Source organism: Heptranchias perlo, unplaced genomic scaffold (assembly GCF_035084215.1).
Source record: "Heptranchias perlo isolate sHepPer1 unplaced genomic scaffold, sHepPer1.hap1 HAP1_SCAFFOLD_55, whole genome shotgun sequence".
NCBI lineage: Eukaryota > Metazoa > Chordata > Chondrichthyes > Hexanchiformes > Hexanchidae > Heptranchias > Heptranchias perlo.
The window spans coordinates 6416254-6440290 of NW_027139570.1; positions in this window are offsets into that span (position 1 = coordinate 6416254).

Genomic DNA, 24037 nt, shown 5'->3' on the forward strand with positions numbered 1-24037 from the left:
GTTCCCATTCAAGTCAATGTCAAGATTTAACCCCCATGTTCTCTTGGCAGCTAAAAGCGAGGAGTTGCATCACCTATCCATTCTCTGCGTTTGATGCAAGGCTGCAATCTTCAAGCATCAAATAGAAATGCAAGAGAGGTGAAATTGGACACGGGCAGAGGGACGTATAACAGTTGTTATCGTATCAGTCACCCATTATGCGCCCTGCCCGATTTCCATGGAGCTGGATATCAAGAATGCGGCAGAACGGTCGGCAAATGCGATTCCGCCTGTTTTGGGTTCCAATTTCTCCATCACAATCTCCGAACCCAGACCAAAACTCACCCGATTCATTGTGGTTTACCATTTCACAATGGGCGGAACTGAACACGGCTCTCAAAGATGCAGGTGAGGAAGGTTCAAGAAAGAATTACCGATAACAATTCAAGATTAATGATGGTCTCTTCCTCCATAAGCTAAAATATTTTATTCTATTTATAGTCTACAGATCTTGACGGAATTTAAATCTAGCGATATCAGGCAGCAAACAAAACTGTTGGGAAAGTGCTCATTTAATTTGGGGAACGGGGCCCTGCACTTTTTGAAAACTGTTGTAACCTCTATAAGGATAGAAATGTTTCTTGGACCGACGCCCAAAACGGGCGGTATTATATCTGCCGCTCGTCATACTCCCCGACCGACATCCAGTCCCATTCCCTTCAAAAGTAGTGAATATCAAACGGGGTGTCCAGCACACAGCTGCTTCAGGTACCACCCACTTGGCACTAGCACAAAATCGTATCCATATGTATCCCAAGTTGTAACCAACTCTCTCCAAAAAGATGATACTAGATCTTTAGTCAATTTTCTCTGACCTGCAAATAAAAATTTATTGTTTATAGAGGAATAGCTACGTCAATGTCAGAGAGTTAAGTTTTGACAAATGTTTGACTTCAGAGTACGGAGTGTTCTGGGAGTTTTATTGTAACAATAATTATTGGCTTGACTCGAACGTTCTCCTTAAAACTCGACAGAAAGTGTAAAACAGATAGTTTGTAACTTTGAATAATCTACTCGAATGTCGCAAATGGGGGGAGGGGAGGGTGCAGTTTTCCAACCAATGGAATTTCTCCTTTTATCAACGAGTGAGTTGCCCAGAGAGATTAGATTCGATTATCATCTGAAGCAGAAACGCGAATGGAACGTGTCCAATTTGGACTGGAGAATTAAAAGTTAGGAGGAACTTTTTCGCACAGGCATTTTGCTCGGAATGGAAGGCTTCCTGTAAGGTACGGTTTTTCAAAGCAAGACTACAGGAAGATTGGGAAGGTGAGAACTTTGGCTTATGGCAAGCTATTAAGTTTGTTCGGGATTCATTAAACAATGCGCCTGCCACACAAACAATGGGTGTGGAGCTTGACTTTGTGCCATGATGTAAAACGGGTGATGGCCAGTCACAGGAACATAGGAACAGGAGTAGGCCATTCAGCCCCTCGTGCCTGCTCCGCCATTTGAAGAGATCATGGCTGATCTGTGATCTAACTCCATATACCTGCCTTTGGCCCATATCCCTTAATACCTTTGGTTGCCAAAAAGCTATCTATCTCAGATTTCAATTTAGCAATGGAGCTAATATCAATTGCCGTTTGCGGAAGAGAGTTCCAAACTTGTACCACCCTTTGTGCGTAGAAATGTTTTCTAATCTCGCTCCTGAAAGGCCTGGCTCTAATTTATAGACTGTTCCCCCTACTCCTAAAATCCCCAAACTGCGGAAATAATTTCTGTCTATCCACCCTATTCGTTCCCCTTAATATCACATAAACTTCGATCAGATCAGCCCGTAACCTTCGAAACTCTAGGATGTTACCAGGGCTGGAGCGCTTCAGCTATGAAGAGAGACTGGGCAGATTGGGTTTGTTTTCCTTGGAGCAGAGGAGGCTGAGGGGGGACATGATTGAGGTGTACAAAATTATGAGGGGCACAGATAGGATGGATACCAAGGAGCTTTTTCCCTTCGTTGAGGGTTCTATAACAAGGGGACATAGATTCAAGGTAAAAGGCGGGAGGTTTAGAGGGGATTTGAGAAAGAACTTTTTCACCCAGAGGGTGGTTGGAGTCTGGAACTCACTGCCTGAAAGGGTTGTGGAGGCAGGAACCCTCACAACATTCAAGAAGCATTTGGATGAGCACTTGAAATGCCATAGCATACAAGGCTACGGACCAAATGCTGGAATATGGGATTAGAGTAGACAGGGCTGATGGCCGGCGCGGACACGAAGGGCCGAAGGGCCTCTATCCGTGCTTTATGACTCTATGACTCTAATACAACACCTTCGTTAAACCTATTCACATCTCTCCCTATTTTGAAGTCAGTGGTATTTTTACACTTCCACACAAAGTCCAGATGCGCCCCAACGGGCTGGATAGTCTCGTCCTGCACTGAAACAAAATAATTCCTCAACGATTCCACACATTAAACGTCAGTGATTGCTAGAAAAAAGCTTTAAGTATGATATTTCTTCACTTCAATATTTAATGAATTTATTTGAAGCAAACTTTAAATTAAACTCAAAATTCACAAGCAGTATCAAACTTTTCAGGAAAGAATAAGGCTTGATTTACATAGAATCTACAGCACAAAAACAGGCCTTTCGGCCCAACTGGTCTATGCTGGCGTTTATGCTCCCCAAAGAGCCTCCTCCCACCCCTCTTCTTCTAACTCTATCAACTGACCTTTTTATTCCTTTCTCCCTCATGTGCTTATGCAGCTTCCCCTTAAATGCGTCTGTTCGCCTCAACTGCTCCTTGTGCTAATGAATTCCACATTCTCAGCACTCTCTGGCTAAAAGAAGTTCCTTTAACCCCATTAAAGCTTTAAACAAATGTCTTAGTTATCGATTATTTCCTTTCCGCCTGCTTACAAATAGATGGTCAATGCTTCTGCTTTGGATATTGCAACTTTCAATATTGCCTTTCTCCGGGGCCTCCCTTAATTGTGTCACTCAAGGCTCAGAAAGCATTCGTGAGCAGTTGAACTTGTGCTCAGAAAGCAGCTGAGGCTTTACATTTGTTGCAATGTCAATTATTTGTATTGCTCGCACTTCAGCAAGCTCTTGACGTCACCGCCAATGTAACAGAATCAGAGAATCATAGAAAGTTGCAGCGCGGAAGGAGGCCATTCGGACCATTGTTTCCCTGCTCGCCGAAAAACGGTTAACCAGCTTAATTCCACATTTCAGCACTTAGTCCGTAGTCCTTCACTTCAAGCGCTCATCAAAGTACTTTTTAAATGAGTTGAGGGTTTCTGCCTCTACCACCTTTTCAGGCAGTAAGGTCCCGACCCCCATCACCCTCGAGGTGAAAAAAATTCTCCTCAACTCCCCTCTAATCCTTCTACCAATTACGTTAAATCTATGCCCCCTCGTCACTGACCCCTCTTCTGACGGAAGTAGGTCCTTCCTATCCACTCTCAGTATAATTTTATATCCCTTAATTTTATACTCCCCTTAGCCTCCTTTGTTCTAAAGTAAACATCCCCAGCCTATCCAATCTTTTCTCAAAGCTGAAATTTTCCAGCCCTGGCAACATCCTCGTAAATCTCATCTGTACCCTCTCCAGTGCAATTACATAAATCCTGTAATGCGGTGTCCAGAACTGTATGCATTACTCAAGCTGTGGCCTAACTAATGTTTGAGACAGTATTTTTTTTTTCGTTCATGGGATGTGGGTGTTGCTGGCAAGGCCAGCATTTATTGCCCATCCCTAATTGCCCTTGAGAATGTGGTGGTGAGCCGCCTTCTTGAACCGCTGCAGTCCGTGAGGTGAAGGTTCTCCCACAGTGCTGTTAGGAAGGGAGTTCCAGGATTTTGACCCAGCGACGATGAAGGAACGGCGGTATATTTCCAAGTCGGGATGGTGTGTGTCTTGGAGGGGAACGTGCAGGTGGTGTTGTCCCCGTGTGCCTGCTGCCGTTGTCCTTCTAGGTGGTGGAGGTCTTTGGTTTGGGAGGTGCTGTCGAATAAGCATTGATTGGCGAGTTGCTGCAGTGCATCCTGTGGATGGTACACACTGCAGCCACGGTGGTGAAGGGAGTGAATGTTTAGTGTGGTGAATGGGGTGCCAATCAAGCGGGCTGCTTTGTCCCGGATAGTGTCGAGCTTCTTGAGTGTTGTTGGAGCTGCTCTCATCCGGGCAAGTGGAGAGTATTTCATCACACTCTCGCATAACCTCCCTGCTGTTATATTCTATGCCTCGGCTAATAATTGTCGATGCATCTTTAGTTCGGTCATTGTTGGCTCAACCTTACAATCTTGGGCAAAAGTAGTTAAGGCCGACCAGCGAGAAAACATTTGCACTTGAATAACACGTTCCCCTGCCCATATAATGTGAGCACTTGCTTGATGCACCTGGCCCGCAGTCTCACTTTGAACGCTGCAAACTTCCCCAGTCTCTGCGTAATTGAAGTCCCTCATCCCTGGTACCAATCTTGGGTACCATCTATCCAAGGCCTTGACGTCCTTCCAAAATGTATCAGAAGCATTTTACCTGTCAAGAGTAGAAGTCACAGGGGTAGAAAATCGACTTCACCTGCAAAACGGGCGGTATCACATTGGCCACATCCAATATCGGGCGTGGAGTATAACAAGCGGCTGGTGGGATACTGCCCATACAGCGTGAATATGCAAGAGGGATATCTACCCAGTCATGTCCAAAAGAGACTGTGTTAAACTCATGCAGTAATCATGAGGAGTTCTGGTTTTGCTTTTCAGGATCAAAAATAACTGAAGCAAACTCTAAGGGAAATAGGTGAGCAGAGTAGTTCGCATCCTGACCGGAATTTAGGATTAAAGGTGACTTTTTTTTTCTGGAATCTGCAAAGTTTCATTCTCTTCAACGGCAAATGCAGACAGTGTTTCTGCACTTTCGTGCTACAGCTTCAGTCAGAGAAACGTTTCGACTAATAGAAGCGAAGTCCAACTAAGCTCTGGAAGTCCCTCCGTAAAAATCGCCACCTCTCGACCAATCTCGCTCCTTAAAAACTATCTCTTTGCCCTGGCTTTTAGTCACCTGTCCTTGTGGTCTAGGATTCGCGTAGAGCGGCGGGGCACTGCTCTCAAAGCAGCTCCTGCGAATTAAATTAACAAATATACTTACTGTCAGCTCTGTGACGTGATTTTGAACTTTAATAACGTTGTGTGCTATCAGCCTCCCCTCAACAGCGGAGGTTGATGCACGTGGAACAGTCTGTGAGAGTCGAAGTCACGCCCATGGAATCATTTTTCTTTATTCGTTCATGGGATGTGGGTGTCGCTGGTGAGGCCAACATTTATTGTCCATTCTTACTTGCCCTTGAGTAGGTGGTGGTGAGCCGTCTTCTTGAACCACTGCAGTCCGTTGATTGTACAACTGAGTGGCTTGGCTGGACCATCTCAGAGCGCAATTAAGAATCAACCACATTGCTGTGGGTCCAGAGTCACATATTGACCAGACCGGGTGAAGACAGCAGGTTTCCTTAGTGAACCAGATGGGCTGTTACGACAATGTTGTGGCTTCATAGCCATCATTATTGATACTAGTTTTTTGAATTGCAGATATAATTTAATTAATTGAGTTAATTTTCCCCAACTGCCAAAGCAGGATTTGAACTCATGACTCTGGATTATTGGTCTAGTAACATATCCACTATGCTATCGTTCCCGTCAGGAAGAGAAGCTGCACCCACAAGCAGACAAGAAGACTTCATTCATTTAAAGTTAGTACTCTGTATGTCACTGTAAATATGTTTTTATTGATAAAAAACAAATAAATAATTGAATTAAATTAAAGAGACAGAAGGGAAAAGTAACAAAGAATATGTTTTATTTTTTTTTTTTTGACCAAAAACTATTAAACTAAGGAATAAAATGCGGCTCATCATTTAAAATGTAATTGTTCGTTGTTTGTCAGTCATTAAGACTAACCGCTTTTATAAAACTTAGTTTAGATCTGGTATTGTCCAACGTGCAGCGTGCGATGGCCCTTTAATTCGAAGCTGGCAAATCTCCTGCGAACCAATTGGAGCAAGTTCACTGTTTCTGTGTTTTAATGCGCATGTGCAAACTTGGGAACTTGCCCCTTCGATTCGCAACTAAAGACAGGGTTGACTGTTGACCTCCTCCGTCATTTAGGGAGCAATTTCTGGGCCAATGCCTCCTTATGCGGCCTGGTGTCAATTTTTTTTTGATAACTCTCCTGTGACGTGCCTTTGAATGTTTCACCACCTTAAAGGCGCGTCATAAATATCAGTTGTTGCTGTTAATAGTAATGCTGCCTGCAAAAGGTAGGGGGCGCAAGAGGGTGTGGACGGGAACGCGGAATCGGCAGAATCGCCTTTGGCCCCAGTTGTATGACACATCCAGTGTTCAGTTCTATTGAAGTCAATGCACAAAGTCAAGATCTATCCCAATTGACATTAAAATCAGACGGGGCGTACAGTGGGCGGCCGATGCGACACGTCTGCGTCCGTCGCCAATATCCACTTCCAGCCTCCATGGCTCCGTTTCGGAAATGACGCTAATGTTCCATTCGCCTTCAAGTATCTTATGTCAGAGGAAAAGCTGCATCTATGCCAGGATGGTGAAGTAGCATAAACGTTTAATTTGTTATATGTCTTGAAAAACACGCCCGATTTTAACATTCGTTACTGCTTGACTTATGATCATTTTAACTCTATTTTGCGTATAGGTGCAAGCGAAGTGTAGAAGTGAGAGACTGTTGGTGTGGGGCACATGTGGGGAGCTTTAGCAGCAGTGGAAATGCAATTATGGACATGGCTGGGGGCAATTTTAACTTCGTGGTAATGGTGTTAAATATGCGATATTGGTCGCCCATTGTGCGCCTATTCCCGATTTTCTCTTGCGGGTCCCTCAGGCCTGCACTGGAGTGTTCGCCTGGATTATGTGCTCAAGTCCCTGCAATAGGATTCAGAAGGCACCACCTTCTTGACTCAATGGTGAAAACACTTCCCAATGAGCCACAGGCTGCTTCCCAGTTGCTTTTTGCTTTAAAATAAAAACTTGCTTTCCTTGATACATATTAATGACTTGGACTTGGGTGTAGAGTTCAAAATTTCAACATTTGTTGGTGACACAAAACTTGGAAGGGTAGTAAACAGTGAGGAGGACAGTGATAGACTTCAAGAGGGCATAGACAGGCTGGTGACATGGGCGGACAGGTGGCAGATAAAATTTAACGCAGGTAAGTGCGAAATGACACATTTTGGTGGGAAGAACGATGAGAGGAAATATAAAGTAGAGGGCACGACTCTAAAAGTGGTACAGGAACAGAGATCTGGGGGTATATGTACACAAATCATTGAAGGTGGAAGGGCATTTTAGAAGGCGGTTAAGAAAGCATATGGGATCCTGGGCTTTATAAATAGAGGCATAGAGTACAAAAGCAAGGACTTCATGATGAAACTTTAGAAAACACTTGTTCGGCCACAACTGGAGTATTGTGTCCAGTTCTGGGCATCGAACTTTAGGAAGGATGTGAAGGCCTTAGAGAGGGTGCAGGAAAGATTTACTAGAATGATTCCAGGGATGAGGGACTTTAGTTACGTGGATAGACTGGAGAAGCTGGGGTTGTTCTCCTTGGAACAGAGACGGTTGCGAGGAGATTTGATCATGGTATTCAAAATCATGAAGGGTCTCGACAGAGTAGATAGAGAGGAACTGTTCCCATTGGAGGGAGTGCCAAGAATTAGAGGACATAGATTTAAGATGAATGGTAAAAGAACCAAAAGCAATATGATGATTTTTTTTTTTACTCAGCGAGTGGTTGTGATCTGGAATGCACTGCCCGAGGGGGTGGTGGAGGCAGATTCAATCATGGCCTTCAAAACAGAACTGAATAATTACTTGAAGGGAAAAAAATGCAGGACTACGGGGACAGGGCGGGGCAGCGAGACTCGCTGGATTGCCCTTGCAGAGAGCCAGCACGGACTCGGTGGGCCGAACGGCCTCCTTCCATGCTGTAGCCATTCTATGATTCTATGATATAGCGCCTTTCGCGACCACATGAATTCCCAAGGCACATTACAGCCAACTTTGAACTCACTGTTGTAATGTAGGGAAATGCAGTAAGATCCCACAAACAGCAAGAAGGCAAATGGCTAAATAATCTGTATTTCAGTGATGTGTTGACTGCAAGATAAATATTGTCCACGGCACCGGGCAGTAACCCCCGACCTCCTTCGAATTGTGCCGTGGAATATTTTACGTCCATCTGAGATGCTTAACATCTAATTCAAAAGGCAGCATCTCAGACAGTGCAGCGTTCCCTCGGGACTGCAATGGAGTGTTAGCCTAGGTTATGTAATCAATGTCTCTGGAATGGGAATTGAACTCACAACTTCCTGACTCATAGGCAAAATTGCTGCCCACTGAGTCACAGCTAGCACTGTTTACCGATTTGCCTGGTCCTGCCTTCGCCGACTTGACTGCACAGTGCCTCCATATGCCAGGGCTGATGTCCAGTGTCTCGCAGCGATGCCCAATTAGTTCCAAGTCAAGCCTCCTTTTTGATCGTATCAATATTGGTGCTAAGGATCCTTTTGTGCGTGATGGGGAATTTACTTCTGATTTGTAAATGGACGGGAGGATGTTTCCCCTGGCTGGGGTGGGTGTCCAGAACGAGGGCTCACAGTCTCAGGGTACGGGGTAGGACATTTAGGACTGAGATGAGGAGAAATTCCTTCACTCAGAGGGTGGTGAACCTGTGGAATTCTCTCCCACAGAGGGCTGTGGCGGCCAAGTCACTAAATATATTTAAGAAGGAGCTGGGTAGATTTCTAGAAACAAAAGGCATCAAGGGGTATGGGGAGAGAGCGGGAATATGGTATTGAGATAGAGGATCAGCCATGATCAGATTGAATGGCGGAGCAGGCTCGAAGGGCCGAATGGCCGACTCCTGCTGCTATTTTCATTGTTTCTATGTAAGGGGCTCTTTTTACAGTCTGCCCTGTGGCTATTTCCAAACGGCTTTCACAATCTTTATCTATTTCTTTGGAGGTTATAGTTCAGAGTCCAGGGGTAAAATTGTTCACGGGTAGGGATGCTAAAAGTACGGCATCGGATTGCTCGCCCGTTTTACGCCCGCCCGTTATCCAGTTCCATTGACTGAATATTGGGCTTGCCATACAGCGGTCGGAAATGGGATTGCAATTGTATTGCATCTCCGCCATGTGAAATGTCAACTTACCCCGCCCCCTCCCCAGGCTTCTATAACTCCTGGCACCTTCTCCTTCTCCTGCTTGTTTCTGGTTCTTTTCATTAAAAAGAAAACATAAATTCAGTCTGTTTGGTCAGCTTTAATATATGACATATAATATTTGTTTGCTGCTTCTCGCCACAAAAATGTGATGCCCGGCATCTAGCCCACACTGCCTCTGAGCTCAAACTGAACGTCACTAGCTAAGATGATGGCCTGTGACTTGCTACACGCGGGGAAACTTTGTGTCTTTGATTGTAACCTTGCTGCCTGGTCGCAGATAAGATTCCAATTTGTCTGACATCAATTCAGCCGATGGGATACGTCAGCCGCTTTGATACATTTCAGGGGCGGAGAGTGAGACCGCAGCCGGGTTTTGATAGAGTGAGAGAGGAGAAGAGCTGTGAAAAGCCCGGGGAGAGTTTATAGAGTGTCAGGTGAATACCGTTGAAAGGTCTGCTGGATTAAAAGGAAAAGAGGAACAACACCAGGTCAGAATGTTCTAGGGAAAAAAAGTACAGGGGAGGGGAAGGTGTTAGATGCTGGACGTGGCAAGATAATGGAGTAACATGTAAATGGGGACAACGGAGGTCGATCGTGTTGTATTCTGAGACAAGCAACTGGGGTAGATTAGCTGAGATTTTGTGTGTAATAGAAGAACATGCAGTTAAACAGCGTCTTTCACCACCTCGGGAAGTCTCAAAGCGTTGAGGGATAGATATTGGCCAGAACCGCAGTGCTCTTTATGCTCTCAAGACTGGCACGGACCAGTCGGGCCGAATGGCCTGTTTCTGTACTCGACATTCCATGCAGTTCTTCCAATTGGATCTTTTCAGTCTACCTGAGAAAGACTTGATAGGACCTCACTTTTTTTTTTACATAGAATGTGCAGCACAGGAACAGGCCATTCGGCCCAACTGATCTGCTCTGATGTTTATGATTCACACCAGTCTCATATGGTAGCGGCACCTTCGACAGGGCAGCGCTCCCTCAGTGCTTCGCCGGAACTGCCAGTCCATATTAGGTGCTCAAGTCTCCGCAGTGGTGCATGATCACACAACCTTTTTGACTCCGAGGTGCGGGTGTTATAGTTGTGCCACGGCTGACAACTAAGACCCATGCGGCTGTATTTCTGGCAGATACGATCTCATGTAGGGTGTGGGGCGGGAATTTCGACTGGGACAGCATTAGGGCTAGTGAGGTCTGCCAGAGACACCCTTACAAAGGGGGACATCAGTGTTGACGGCAGAATAGTTGTGCTGAATTGTACAATACAGCAAAGTGGACATAAAGAGGTTTGACGTGGAATGAGTCCACTTGAATCAGCTCAGAGTCGATGATGGTTCCAAGGGAGTATCTTTATCGCTGCAGTACTGCTAAAATTGCACTTACTTTCTGTATTACAGATGAACGACTACTGGCAAAAGATTTAGGTAAAACTTCCATAACTTCTCGCCGAATTTTTAAGAGCCAGGATTCGGTAAACAACTGTTAGAATCACTAATTAACTAGAATTTACCGCACGGAAACAAGCCATTCGGTCCAACTGGTCTATGCCGATGTGTGTGCTCCACAAGAGCCTCTTCCCACCTTACTTCATTTAACCCTCTCAGCATATCATTGTATTCCTATCTCCCTCATGTACTTATCTAGCGTCCCCTTAAATGCATCTATGCTGTTCACCTCAACTGCTCCATGTGGCAGGAAGTTCCACATTCTCACCGTTCTCTAGGTAAAGAAGTCTCTGCTGAATTCCTTATTGGATTTATTAGTGACTTGTTCTCCCCCGCAAGTAAAAGCACCTTCTCTTCATCTAACCTAACAAACCCCTTCATAATTTTAAAGACCTCTATTCGGTCACCCTTCAGCATCCAATTTTATAGAGAAAATAGCCTTTCAGTCTATCCTGAAAGGTATAGCCTCTCAGTTCAGGGTTCGCAATTGTAAATCTTTTTGCATCTTCTCCTGAGCATCTATAACGTTTTTAACCTCATTTCTTGATAAGTTTTGGCTAGTTCTTTTTCTACATCATAGAACAGAAATGTGATTGCTACCTTCCCTTGATACCTTCCTTCAGTCCAATATAGATGTGTATTTTCTCCTTTGGTGGCCTTTGACTGTTCAATAAAATACTTCATCCATCACCCGAAAATACTGCGGGAAAATATCGTGCTCATTGGAACACTTTGCTGCAAACTGGATTTCCACAGAATGAATACGCCCTGAGCACTCCCCCTTCACCTCTTCCCTTGACCTCCATTGACCAGAGTCCAGTCGTATCATCAACGTATCTACCACGGAAAACCATATCTGCGGTTTTCTGTGGTGGGTGGCTTATCTGCCTACCCGCCACCAAAGTGTCTTGCACTATCTACAAGTCTCAGGTCGGCACTGGTGTAGAATTTACAGCTCTCGTTTGGATGCAGGCATCCTCAATGACACACGAACACCATCCAGGACGAAACAGGCCATTCCTTCCGTGACCATGCCACCAGTGCACGGTGGCTACGGTATGTGCTCTAACGGATGGACGTAGGCAGGTCGCCTCCAGTTCAAAGTTCACCTTCGCGAAACATCCCTAGTTGTCCTGAACAAGCTCTGGTGGCGAGCCTTTCCTTGAATCAATGCAATCCTTGCGGTGATAGTGTCAGGTAGGGAAGTCGAGGATATTGAATTAGTGTCTCTCAATTGAAGGGAAACTTTAAGATGGTGCTTTCTGTGACATTGCAGCTCTCCGCCTCCTTGGCTATCGTGGCCATGGGCCTGGAGGCATTGCCGAACCAATCTTCATTGATTTCTTAACATAGGAACACAGGAACAGAAGTAGGCCATTCCGCCCCTCGTGCCCGCTCCGCCATTTGATAAGATCATGGCTGATCTGTGATCTAACTCCATATACGTGCCTTTGGCCCATATCCCTTAATAACTTTGGTTGCCAAAAAGCTATTTATCTCATATTTAAATTTAGCAATTGAGCTAGTATCAATTGCCGTTTGCGGAAGAGAGTTCCAAACTTCTACTACCCTTTGTGTGTAGAAATGTTTTCTAATCTCGCTCCTGAAAGGTCTGGCTCTAATTTTTAGACTGTGCCCCCTACTCCTAGAATCCCCAACCAGCGGAAATAGTTTCTCTCTATCCACCCTATCTGTTCCCCTTAATATCTTATAAACTTCGATCAGATCACCCCTTAACCTTCGGAACTCTAGAGACGCCTAATGCCTCAACAATTCCCCAAGTTATGGACATTGAGGGCCGGTGACGTATTTCAGATGCTGTGCTACGTCATGGATAGTTCGTCGACCAACACATGTGTTGATATGGCGGCCCCAGTTCCGCAGCTGGTCAATCATGACACGCACAGCGTCAATGTTGGAACAATGACATTGAATTGCGTGGCTTTTACTGCACAGAAACAGGCCATTCGGCCCATCCGGCCTGTGCTGGTGTTCATGTTCCGCACCAACCTCCTCCCACACTACTTCATCTAAACCTATCTGCATATCCTTTTATTAATTTCTCCCTCATGTACTTAGCTGGGTTCCCCTTCAAGGCATCTATGCTAGCCACCTTAACTATTCCATGTGGTAGTGAGTTCCGCATTCTAAACACTCTCTGTCTAATGAAGTTTCTCCTGAATTCTTCATTGGATTTATCAAGGACTGCCTTTATTTGATGTTCCCTAGTTTTCAACTCCCGACAATTGGCAATGTCAATGTTTTTGCAGCGAGTTGATTGCGATTCGCCTTTCTGAAAGCTCGCACTTCCTCGGCCTAAATACGAAATGATTGTGACCTTCCACTTGTCAGCGCTTTGTTTGGGAATATGTTGCGAACGGAGGTGAACACCGCAAATCATCAATAGCCCCGCTCCTTACCTTCCGCCAATGGAACATAGGAACAGGAGAAGGACATTCTGCCCCTCCAGGCTGTTCTGCCATTCAATTATATCATGGCTGATCTGTATCTTAACTCCATCTGCCCGCCTTCGTTCTGTAACCATTGCCTATTAATTTCAGTCGCTCTCATCTCACCTCTGGAATTCAGCTCTTTTGTCCATGTTTGGACCAAGGCTGTAATGAGGTCTGGAGCCGAGTGTCCTAGCGGGATTCAAACTGAGCATCGGTGAGCAGGTTATTAATGAGTAAGTGCCACTTGATAGCATTGTCGACGACACCTTCCATCACTTTGCTGATGATTGAGAGTAGACTGAGGGGTGGTAATTGGCCGGATTGGATTTGTCCTGCTTTTTGTGGACAGGACATACCTGGGCAATTTTCCACATTGTCGGGTAGATGCCAGTGTAGCAGCTTGTCTGTAACAGTTTGGCTAGAGGCGTGGCTAGTTCTGGAGCACAAGTCTTCAGCATAGCCTTTGCACTTATTGTATCCAGTGCACTCAGCCGTTTCTTGATATAACGTGGAGTGAATCGAATTGGCTGAAGATTGGCTTCTGCGATGGTGGGGATATCGGGAGGAGGCCGAGATGGATCATCCACTCGTCACTTCTGGCTGAAGATGGTTGCAAATGCTTCAGCCTTGTCTTTCGCATTCACCTGCCATCATTGAGGATGTTCACGGAGCCTCCTCCTCCCGTTAGCTAACTCCATCTACCCGCCTTCATTCTGTAAGCAGCCTCAATAGCTTTTTCTTTGTTGGGGGCGAAGTTACGGTTCTCCACTGCACTGCCTAGGCCCTAAGCTCTGGAATACCATCCCTAAACCTCTCTGCCTCTTTACCTCTCTTTCGTCACTTAAGACGCTCCTTGAAACCTACCTCTTTGACTAAGCTTTAGGTCAACTATCCTAATATGTCCTGATCTGGCTTGGTGTCTAATTGTGTTTGATAATCACTGCTGAGAAGCCCCTTGGGATGTTTTACTCCATTAAAGGTGCTATATAAACGCAAGTTGTTGTTGTTGTTGCCTCACATACATGATGGCCGGAAAATCGTGACTAAACACTTCCTATCTTCCCCCCCCCCCGGCCCCCACCCTCACCCCGCCCGCACCGCGCGCACCTGCAGCTATATCATCTCCTTAAAAATACAGGAAAAAAAACCCAGAGCCAATTAGGCAAAAAAAACAGTAGAAAATTCTTCTCCGCCCCCCTCAGGCAATTGAAACCAGTCCAGATGATCACACTGACCATGCGTGTATTAACTGTTAATCCACTTATCTTCTATATGATGCGATCTGTGCGCCACCCAAGAATCAGTCCAGCTCCCTCTTATAGGAACGCAGGGAGTCAGCACACACTACTCATGCTGGCAACGCATTCCAGGGACTCATTACTCACTGGGAAAATAAGATCAGCCTAACATCGAGCCTAGCTTGATGACATCACCATTGAAGGGCTAAGCTCTAATTGTAAGGTTATATAAGGCAATTTAAGGCAATAAACAAAATGGTACAATTTTTAAGCGGGCACAGGAACAGAGGGACCTGCGGATAGTCATTGCAAGTGGCAGGACAAGTCGTGAAGGCTGTTAAACCCTGGACTGTCTAAATAGAGGCACAGAATACAAAACCAAAGAAGTTATTCTAAACATTATATAACACTCGTTAGGCCATAACTTGAGCATTCTGACCAATTCTGGGCACCGCACTTTAGGAAGGATGCCAAGGCCTCAGAGAGGGTGCAGAGGAGATTCACTAGAATGGTACCAGGGATGTGGAACTTCAGTTATGTGGAGGGACTGGAGAAGCTGGGATTGTTCTCCTTAGAGCAGAGAAAGTTAGGGGACATTTGATCGAGGTGATCAAAATCATGAGGGGTTTAGATGGAATAAATAAGGATGTTCTTTTCCAGCGGCACAAAGGCTGTTGACCGGTGGACACATATTTAAGGTAATTGGCAAAAAAAGCATAGGCGACATGAGGAAAAACATATTTTACACAATGAGTTGATCTGGAATGTACTGCCTGAACATAAGAACATAAGAACATAAGAAATAGGAGCAGGAGTAGGCCAATCGGCCCCTCGAGCCTGCTCCGCCATTCAATAATATCATGGCTGATCTGATCCTAACCTCAAATGGAAACCCATGGCCAATTTCCTGCCCGCTCCCCGTAACCCCTAATTCCCTTTACTTCTAGGAAAATGTCTATTTCTGTTTTAAATTTATTTAACGACGTAGCTTCCACAGCTTCCTGGAGCAGCAAATTCCACAGACCTACTACCCTCTGAGTGAAGAAGTTTCTCCTCATCTCAGTTTTGAAAGAGCAGCCGCTTATTCTAAAATTATGCCCCCTATTTCTAGTTTCACCCATCCTTGGGAACATCTTTACTGCATCCACCCGATCAAGACCCTTCACAATCTTATATGTTTCAATAAGATCGCCTCTCATTCTTCTGAACTCCAATGAGTAGAGTCCCAATCTACTCAAGCTCTCCTCATATGTCCGTCCCCTCATCCCCGGGATTAACCGAGTGAACCTTCTTTGTACTGCCTCGAGATCAAGTATGTCTTTTCTTAAGTATGGACACCAAAACTGTATGCAGTATTCCAGGTGCGGTCTCACCAATACCTTACATAACTGCAGCAATACCTCCCTGTTTTTACATTCTATCCCCTCGCAATAAAAGCCAACATTCCGTTGGCCCTCTTGATCACCTGCTGCACCTGCATACTATCTTTTTGATTTTCTTGCACTAGGACCCCCAGATCCCTTTGTACTGCAGTACTTTGCAGTTTCTCACCATTAAGATAATAACTTGCTCTCTGATTTTTCCTGCCAAAGTGCATAACCTCACATTTTCCAATATTGTATTGCATCTGCCAAATCTCCGCCCACTCACCCAGCCTGCCTATATCCTCTTGTAGGTTTTTTATGTCCTCCTCACTCTCTAGTTTCCCTCCCATCTTTGTATCATCTGCAAACTTTGATATGTTACACTCGGTCCCAATGGACCCTGAATTGGTAGTGGAAGCAGATATACTAATAACTGTCAATGGGGAATTGGATAAATACTTGAATTGGAAATATTTGCAGGGATATGGCGAAAGAGCAGGGGATTGGAATTCGTTGTATTGCTCGTTCGCAGTGCTGGCACAGGCAAGATGGGCTATATCATTCTATGCCCCCTTGTTCTGGACTCCCCGATTTGATTGCTGGTTTGCATGGTGCAGAGAGGGGAGGCTCTAAAAATATTTCGCCAGGAGTCATGACATGAAAGCAAATAATTTTAGAGCAGTTTCAAATTTAATTTGACCTCCACGTGCGACGTTTACCAATGGTATCTTACTGTTAACTAACAATCTGTTTGGACCCTCAGTGGCTCGTCCAGGCTCTGTTCTTTTTCTTGGAGATAATTGCTGACTAAATTCCAGTGATTATATCACCTGCTCATTGTTTTGATGGGGTGGAAAAGAGTCTGTTGCTAAATTTTATGTTCCGCATGCCACCTGAGTGAGGTGCCTCAACTGTGCGGAGAGACCAAAGTCATTGGGATTTGTTCTGCTTAGAGCAGAGGAGGTTAAGGGGAAAATTAGAGATGCAGTTCAAAATTTTGCAAAGGTTTCGATATAGTAAATAAGAGAAACTGCTTCCACTGGAGTGTTGGTCAGTCACCAAAGGAGACAGCTTTAAGATAATTAGCAAAAGCACCATAAGGGGACATGGTGAGATTATTTACTCGGAGAGATTTTATGATCTGCCCGATAGGGTGGTGGAAGCAGAATGGCAACTTTCAAAAGCGAAATCGATAAATACTTGAAAAGAGAAAAGAAAATCAGGGGTACATATGAAAAGAGCAGGGGAGTGGGACTAATTTGAAAAGAGACGGTGCAGACACGATGGGCCGAACGGTTGCCTTCTTGGCAGTATGAACTATTTCCGCGAAGGTTTAATGTCGAAAAACAGCTTGATTTTGCTTTTCAGAATTGGAAAATTTGAAACAAGCTCTTGAACATGCAGGTGAGGAACGAAATTCAATGGCCAGTGTCAATTTCTACACTGCAGTTGGTTTCTGGTTAATTTGAAGCTATTCAAATATGTAGAGGTGAAGATGATGTCAGAGCTCGACCTAATTCACAGTCAATTAATAGAAAGAACAAAGCTTCTGAAAAGCACAAAGTGAATGCCAGGTCATAAGTGCTGTCTGTAAACTAAGTTTTTACAGTCGTTATATATTTACTTGCTTAAAATCGCCTGTCTCGACCCCTGCCTCAGCTCATCTGCTGCTGAAAACTTTATCCACGCCGTTAGTACTTCCAGGCGCGACGATTCCAATGCTATTTTGGCCGGCCTTGCATCATCTCCTAACTCGCACTAAGACCTGCTCGCGCATCCCGCCTGTGATCGCTGAACTACATTGGCTCACGATCCGGCAAAACCTCGATTCCAAAATTGTCATCCTTGCTTTCAATTCGCTGCATTCCCTCGCCCCTCCCGAACTCTGAAACCTCCACCAGCCCGACAACCCTTCGATATATCCGAATAAAAACAAGGACATATAAGGTAGCCAAACTTAGTGGGAGGATAGAAGATTGGGAATTCTTCAAAAGACAGCAAAAAGTAACTAAAGGATTGATTAAGAAAGGGAAGTTAGATTATGAAAGGGAAGTTAGATTATGAAAAGAAATTAGCAAAAAATATAAAAACAGATAGCAAGAGTTTCTATAGTTATATAAAAAGAAAAAGGGTGGCTAAGGCAAACATAGGTCCCTTAGAGGATGAGACCGGGAAATTAATGGTGGGAAACATGGAGATGGCAAAAATGCTGAACAAATATTTTGTTTCAGTCTTTACAGTAGAGGACACTAAGAATATCCCAACACTGGACAAACAGGGGACTCTCGGGGGGGAGGAGCTAAGTACGATTAAAATCACTCAAGAGATGGTACTCAGTAAAATAATGGGACTCAAGGCGGATAAATCCCCTGGACCTGATGGCTTCCATCCTAGGGTCTTGAGGGAAGTGGCAGTAGGGATTGTGGATGCTTTGGTGATAGTTTTCCAAAATTCCCTGGACTCAGGAGAGGTCCCGGCAGATTGGAAAACTGCTAATGTAACACCGTTATTTAAAAAGGGTAGTAGGCAGAAGGCTGGACATTATAGGCCAGTTAGCTTAACATCTGTGGTGGGTAAAATTTTGGAGTCTATTATTAAGGAGACAGTAACGGAACATTTAGATAAGCATAATTTAATCGGACAAAGTCAGCATGGCTTTATGAAGGGGAAGTCATGTCTGACAAATTTGCTTGAGTTCTTCGAGGATATAACGTATAGGGTGGATAAAGGACAACCAGTGGACGGAGTGTATTTAGACTTCCAGAAGGCATTCGACAAGGTGCCACATAAAAGATTATTACTTAAGATAAAAAATCACGGGATTGGGGGTAATATTCTGGCATGGGTGGAGGATTGGTTATCGAACAGGAAGCAGAGAGTTGGGATAAATGGTTCATTTTCGGACTGGTAACCAGTAACCAGTGGTGTTCCACAGGGGTCGGTGCTGGGTCCCCAACTCTTTACAATCTATATTAACGATTTGGAGGAGGGGACCGAGTGCAACATATCAAAATTTGCAGATGATACAAAGATGGGAGGGAAAGTAGAGAGTGAGGAGGACATAAAAAACCTGCAAGGGGATATAGACAGGCTGGGTGAGTGGGCGGAGATTTGGCCGATGCAATATAATATTGGAAAATGTGAGGTTATGCACTTTGGCAGGAAAAATCAGAGAGCAAGTTACTTTCTTAATGGCGAGAGACTGGAAAGTACTGCAGTACAAAGGGATCTGGGGGTCCTAGTGCAAGAAAATCAAAAAGTTGGTATGCAGGTGCAGCAGGTGATCAAGAAAGCCAACGGAATGTTGGCTTTTATTGCTAGGGGGATAGAATATAAAAACAAGGAGGTATTGCTGCAGTTCTATAAGGTATTGGTGAGACCGCACCTGGAATACTGCATACAGTTTTGGTCTCCATACTTAAGAAAAGACATACTTGCTCTCGAGGCAGTACAAAGAAGGTTCACTCGGTTAATCCCGGGGATGAGGGGGCGGACATATGAGGAGAGGTTGAGTAGATTGGGACTCTACTCATTGGAGTTCAGAAGAATGAGAGGCGATCTTATTGAAACATATAAGATTGTGAAGGGTCTTGATCGGGTGGATGCAGTAAGGATGTTCCCAAGGATGGGTGAAACTAGAACTAGGGGGCATAATCTTAGAATAAGGGGCTGCTCTTTCAAAACTGAGATGAGGAGAAACTTCTTCACTCAGAGGGTGGTAGGTCTGTGGAATTTGCTGCCCCAGGAAGCTGTGGAAGCTACATCATTAGATAAATTTAAAACAGAAATAGACAGTTTCCTAGAAGTAAAGGGAATTAGGGGTTATGGGGAGCGGGCAGGAAATTGGACATGAAGCTGAGTTCGGATCGGTCAATGCCCTGTGGGTGGCGGAGAGGGCCCAGGGGCTATGTGGCCGGGTCCTGCTCCGACTTCTTGTGTTCTTTAGATTTGTGGTTGGGATCAGATCAGCCATGATCTTATTGAATGGCGGAGCAGGCTCGAGGGGCCGATTGGCCTACTCCTGCTCCAATTTCTTATGTTCTTATGTTCTTATATGTCGGTGTTCCTGCAACTCTGGCAACTTGCGCATCCCTGATTTCCACTGCTCCATCGTTGGTGGCCGCGTCTTCATCTGCCTAATTCCGAAGCGCTGGAATTCCCTCTCAAAAACTCCCTGCGTAGTTTCCATCCTTTCAGACGCTCCTTAAAATCGACTTCTTTGACCAAGCTTTTGGTTAACTGACCAAATATGTGGTTTATTGTCAATTTTATTTTGATAACGTTCCTGTGAAGCGGCTTGGAACGTTAAAGTCTCAGGCAGGGGAATGGGCACCAGGACATACCGTCAGAAAGGAGAAACAAGACGCACAACAGATTGGGAGAGTCAGGTAACTCTAGTGCAAGAAACAATACACTCTTAGGTGGGATCAGACTGAGAGAGAATACGAGAAGGTCTAAGATAAGTTTAGGATGCATGTATGTAAACGTATGAAGTGTGGTAAATAGGATTGGTGAGCTGCAGGCGCAAATATCCACATGGGAATATGAAGCAGTGGAGATAACGGGGAACTGGCTCAAAACAGGGCAGGATTGGGGACTAAATATTCCTGGATGCAAGGTGTTCACGATAAATAGGGAAGGAAAGAAAGGAAGAGCTGGCAGTATTGATTAAGGAGAATATTGCAGTGCTGGAGAGAGAGGATATCCTTGAGAGGTCAAAGGCAGAATCTATTTGCTTAGAGTTCAGAAACAATAGAGGCGCCAGTAAACTGCTGGGTAGTTTGGACAGGTCACCAATTAGTGGGAAGTACATAGAGGAGGAAATTTGAAGGGAAATTACAGAGAGATGCAAGAACTATACAGCAATGATAATGGGGGACTTCAACGATCCTAATAGAGACTGAGATAGTAATAATGTAAAGTGCAAAGAGGGGGAGGAATTTCTGAAAAGTGTTCGGGAGAACTTTCTTGATCAGTCTGTTTCCAGCCAACGAGGAAGGATGCATTGCTGCATCTAGTTCTGGGGAATGATGTGAGTCAAGTGTCTATGGGGGAACATTTAGGGAACAGCGATCATAGTATTATAAGGCTTAGATTAGTTATGGGAAAGGACAAGGAGCAACCTAGAATAAGAAATAATGTTTTGGACGAGGGCTAATTTATTTTGGACGAGGGCTAATTTATTTGGGTTAAATTCAGGTACAGTTCAGGTACATTCCCACGAGGGGGAAAGGTGGGCAAACAAAGCCAGAGCTCCATGGATGACGAAAGAGATAGAGAGTAAGCTGAAGCAGAAAAAGGGGGCGTATGACAGATGTCAGGTGGATAATACAAGTGAGAACCAGGCTGAATATAGAAAGTACAGAGGAGAAGTGAAAAAGGAAATAAGAGGGGCAAAGACAGAGTATGAGAATAGACTGGCGGCCAGCAGAAAATAAGAACATAAGAACATAAGAAATAGGAGCAGGAGTAGGCCATTCGGCCCCTCGACCCTAGTCCACCATTCAATAAGATCATGGCTGATCTGATCCTAACCTCAAATCTAAATTCATGTCCAATTTCCTGCTCGCTCCCCGTAATCCCTTTACTTCTAGGAAACTGTCGATTTCCGTTTTAAATTTATTTAATGATGTAGCTTCCACAGCTTCCTGGGGCAGCAAATTCCACAGACCTACTACCCTCTGAGTGAAGAAGTTTCTCCTCATCTCAGTTTTGAAAGAGCAGCCTCTTATTCTAAGATTATGCCCCCTAGTTCTAGTTTCACCCATCCTTGGGAACATCCTTACCGCATCCACCCGATCAAGCCCCTTCACAATCTTATATGTTTCAATAAGATCGCCTCTCATTCTTCTGAACTCCAATGAGTAGAGTCCCAATCTACTCAACCTCTCCTCATATGTCCGCCCCCTCATCCCCTGGATTAACCGAGTGAACCTTCTTTGTACTGCCTCGAGTGCAATTATGTCTTTTCTCAAGTATGGAGACCAAAACTGTATGCAGTATTCCAGGTGCGGTCTCACCAATACCTTATATAACTGCAGCAATACCTCCCTGTTTTTATATTGAATCCCCCGATCAATAAAAGTCAACATTCCGTTGGCCTTCTTGATCACCTGCTGCACCTGCATACTAACTTTTTGATCTTCTTGCACTAGGACCCCCAGGTCCTAATGGAATCCATAAGTCTTCTACAGGCATATAAACAGTAAACGGAAAGTAAGAGGAGGGCTGGGGCCGATTAGGGACCGATAAGGAGATCTACGTATCGAGGTAGAGGGCATGGCAGGATGAATATGCTGCCAAAATCTCAGTAAAGGAAGATATAGTTGAGCTCATAGATGGGCTAAAAAATGATAAAGCAGAGGTAGTAGAAAGGCTAGCTGTACTTAAAGCAGATAAGTCACCCGTCCGGAAAAGGATGCATCCGAGGTTGCTGAGGGAAGTAACGGTGGAAATTGCGGAGGTACTGGCCATAATCTTTCAAACATCCGTAGATACGGGGGTGGTGCCAGAGGACTGCAGAATTGCAAATGTTACACCCTTGTTCATAAAAGGGTGTAAAGATAAACCCAGCAATTACACGCCAGTCAGTTTAATCTCGGTGGTGGGGAAGCTTTCAGAAACGATAATACGGAACAAAATTAAAAGTCACATGGACAAGTGTGGGTTAATAAAGGAAAGCCAGTGTGGATTTATTAAAGGCAAATCTGTTTAACTAAATTGATTGAGTTTTTTGATGAGGCAACAGAGAGAGTTGATGAGGACAATGTGGTCGATGTTGTGTATATGGACTTTAAAAAGGCTCTTGATAAAGTGCCACATAATAGGCTTGTCAGCAAAATGGAAGCATTTGGAATAAAACGGGCAGTGGCAGCATCGATGCGAAATTAGCTAAATTACAGGAAACAGAGAGTGGTGGTGAACGGTTGTTTTTTGGACTGGAGGGAGGTGTACAGTGGTGTGCCCCAGGGGTCGGTACTAGGACCACTGATATTTTGATATATATTAATGACTTGGACTTGGTTGTAAAGGGCATAATTTCAAAATTTGCACATGACACAATAGTTGGAAGTGTAGTAACAGTGAGGTGGATAGTAACAGAATTCAAGAGGACATAAACAGGCAATGGTCGAACTCACGGCAGATGAAATTGAACGCAAAGTAATTTATTTTGGCAGGAAGAATGAGGAGAGGTAATATAAATTAGATGGTACAATTCTACAGGAGGTGCAGGAACAGAAACACCCGGGGGTATATGTTGATAAATCTTTGAAGGTGGCAGGACAGGTTGAGAAAGCCATTCAAAAAGCATACAGCATCCTGGGCTTGATAAACAGATGTCCACAACATTCACCTGAGGAAGGAGGAAGCCTCCGAAAGCTTGTGAATTTCAAATAAAATTGCTGGACTATATCTTGGTGTTATAAAATTGTTTACAATTGATAAACAGGCGCATGGGGTACAAAAGCAAGGAAGTTAAATTGAACCTTTATAAAACACTGGTTCGGCCACAACTGGAGCATTCTGTCCAGTTCTGGGCACCGACTTTAGGAAAGATGTGAAGGCCTGAGAGAGGGCGCAGAGGAGATTTACTAGAATGATTCCAGGGATGAAGGAATTCAGATACCTGGACAAATGGAGAAGCTGGGGTTGTTCTCCTTCGAGTAGAGAAGGTTAAGATGAGATTTGATAGAAAATCCTGGAAGGGTTTAGGTAATGTAAATAAAGAGAAACTGTTCCCATTGGCGGAAGGTTCGAGAACCAGAGGACACAGATTTAAGGTGATTGACAAAAGAACCAAAGGCGACATGAGGATAAAACTTTTTTATGCAGCCAATAGTTATGATCCAGATTGCCCTGCCTGAACTGATGATGGAAGCAGATTCAATCGTGGCTTTCAAACAGGAATTGGATAACTACTTGAAGGGAAAAAATGCAGGGCTACGGGGAAAGAGCGGGGGGAATGGAACTAACTGAATTGCTTTTACCAAGAGCCAGCACGGACTCGAGGGGCAGAAAGGTCCCCTTCTGTGCTGGAACCATTCTATGATTTTATGATATAAATACAATTTTTTCTTGTTGTAAAACGATCGATTGTGCTTTCTCCTTCAGAAGCAAAGCTAAATCGGTGTCAGGAAGGTAAGTCGATGCAAACGGTTTGACATTCCTTTATGTTGATTCGTGAGAATGTAATTCTTGACCAGATTACAGATTACAGAAATAAAAATAGAACACGCTGGAAATACTCAGCAAGTCAGGCAGTGGCTGTGGAGATAGAAACTGAATTAACGCTTCAGGTC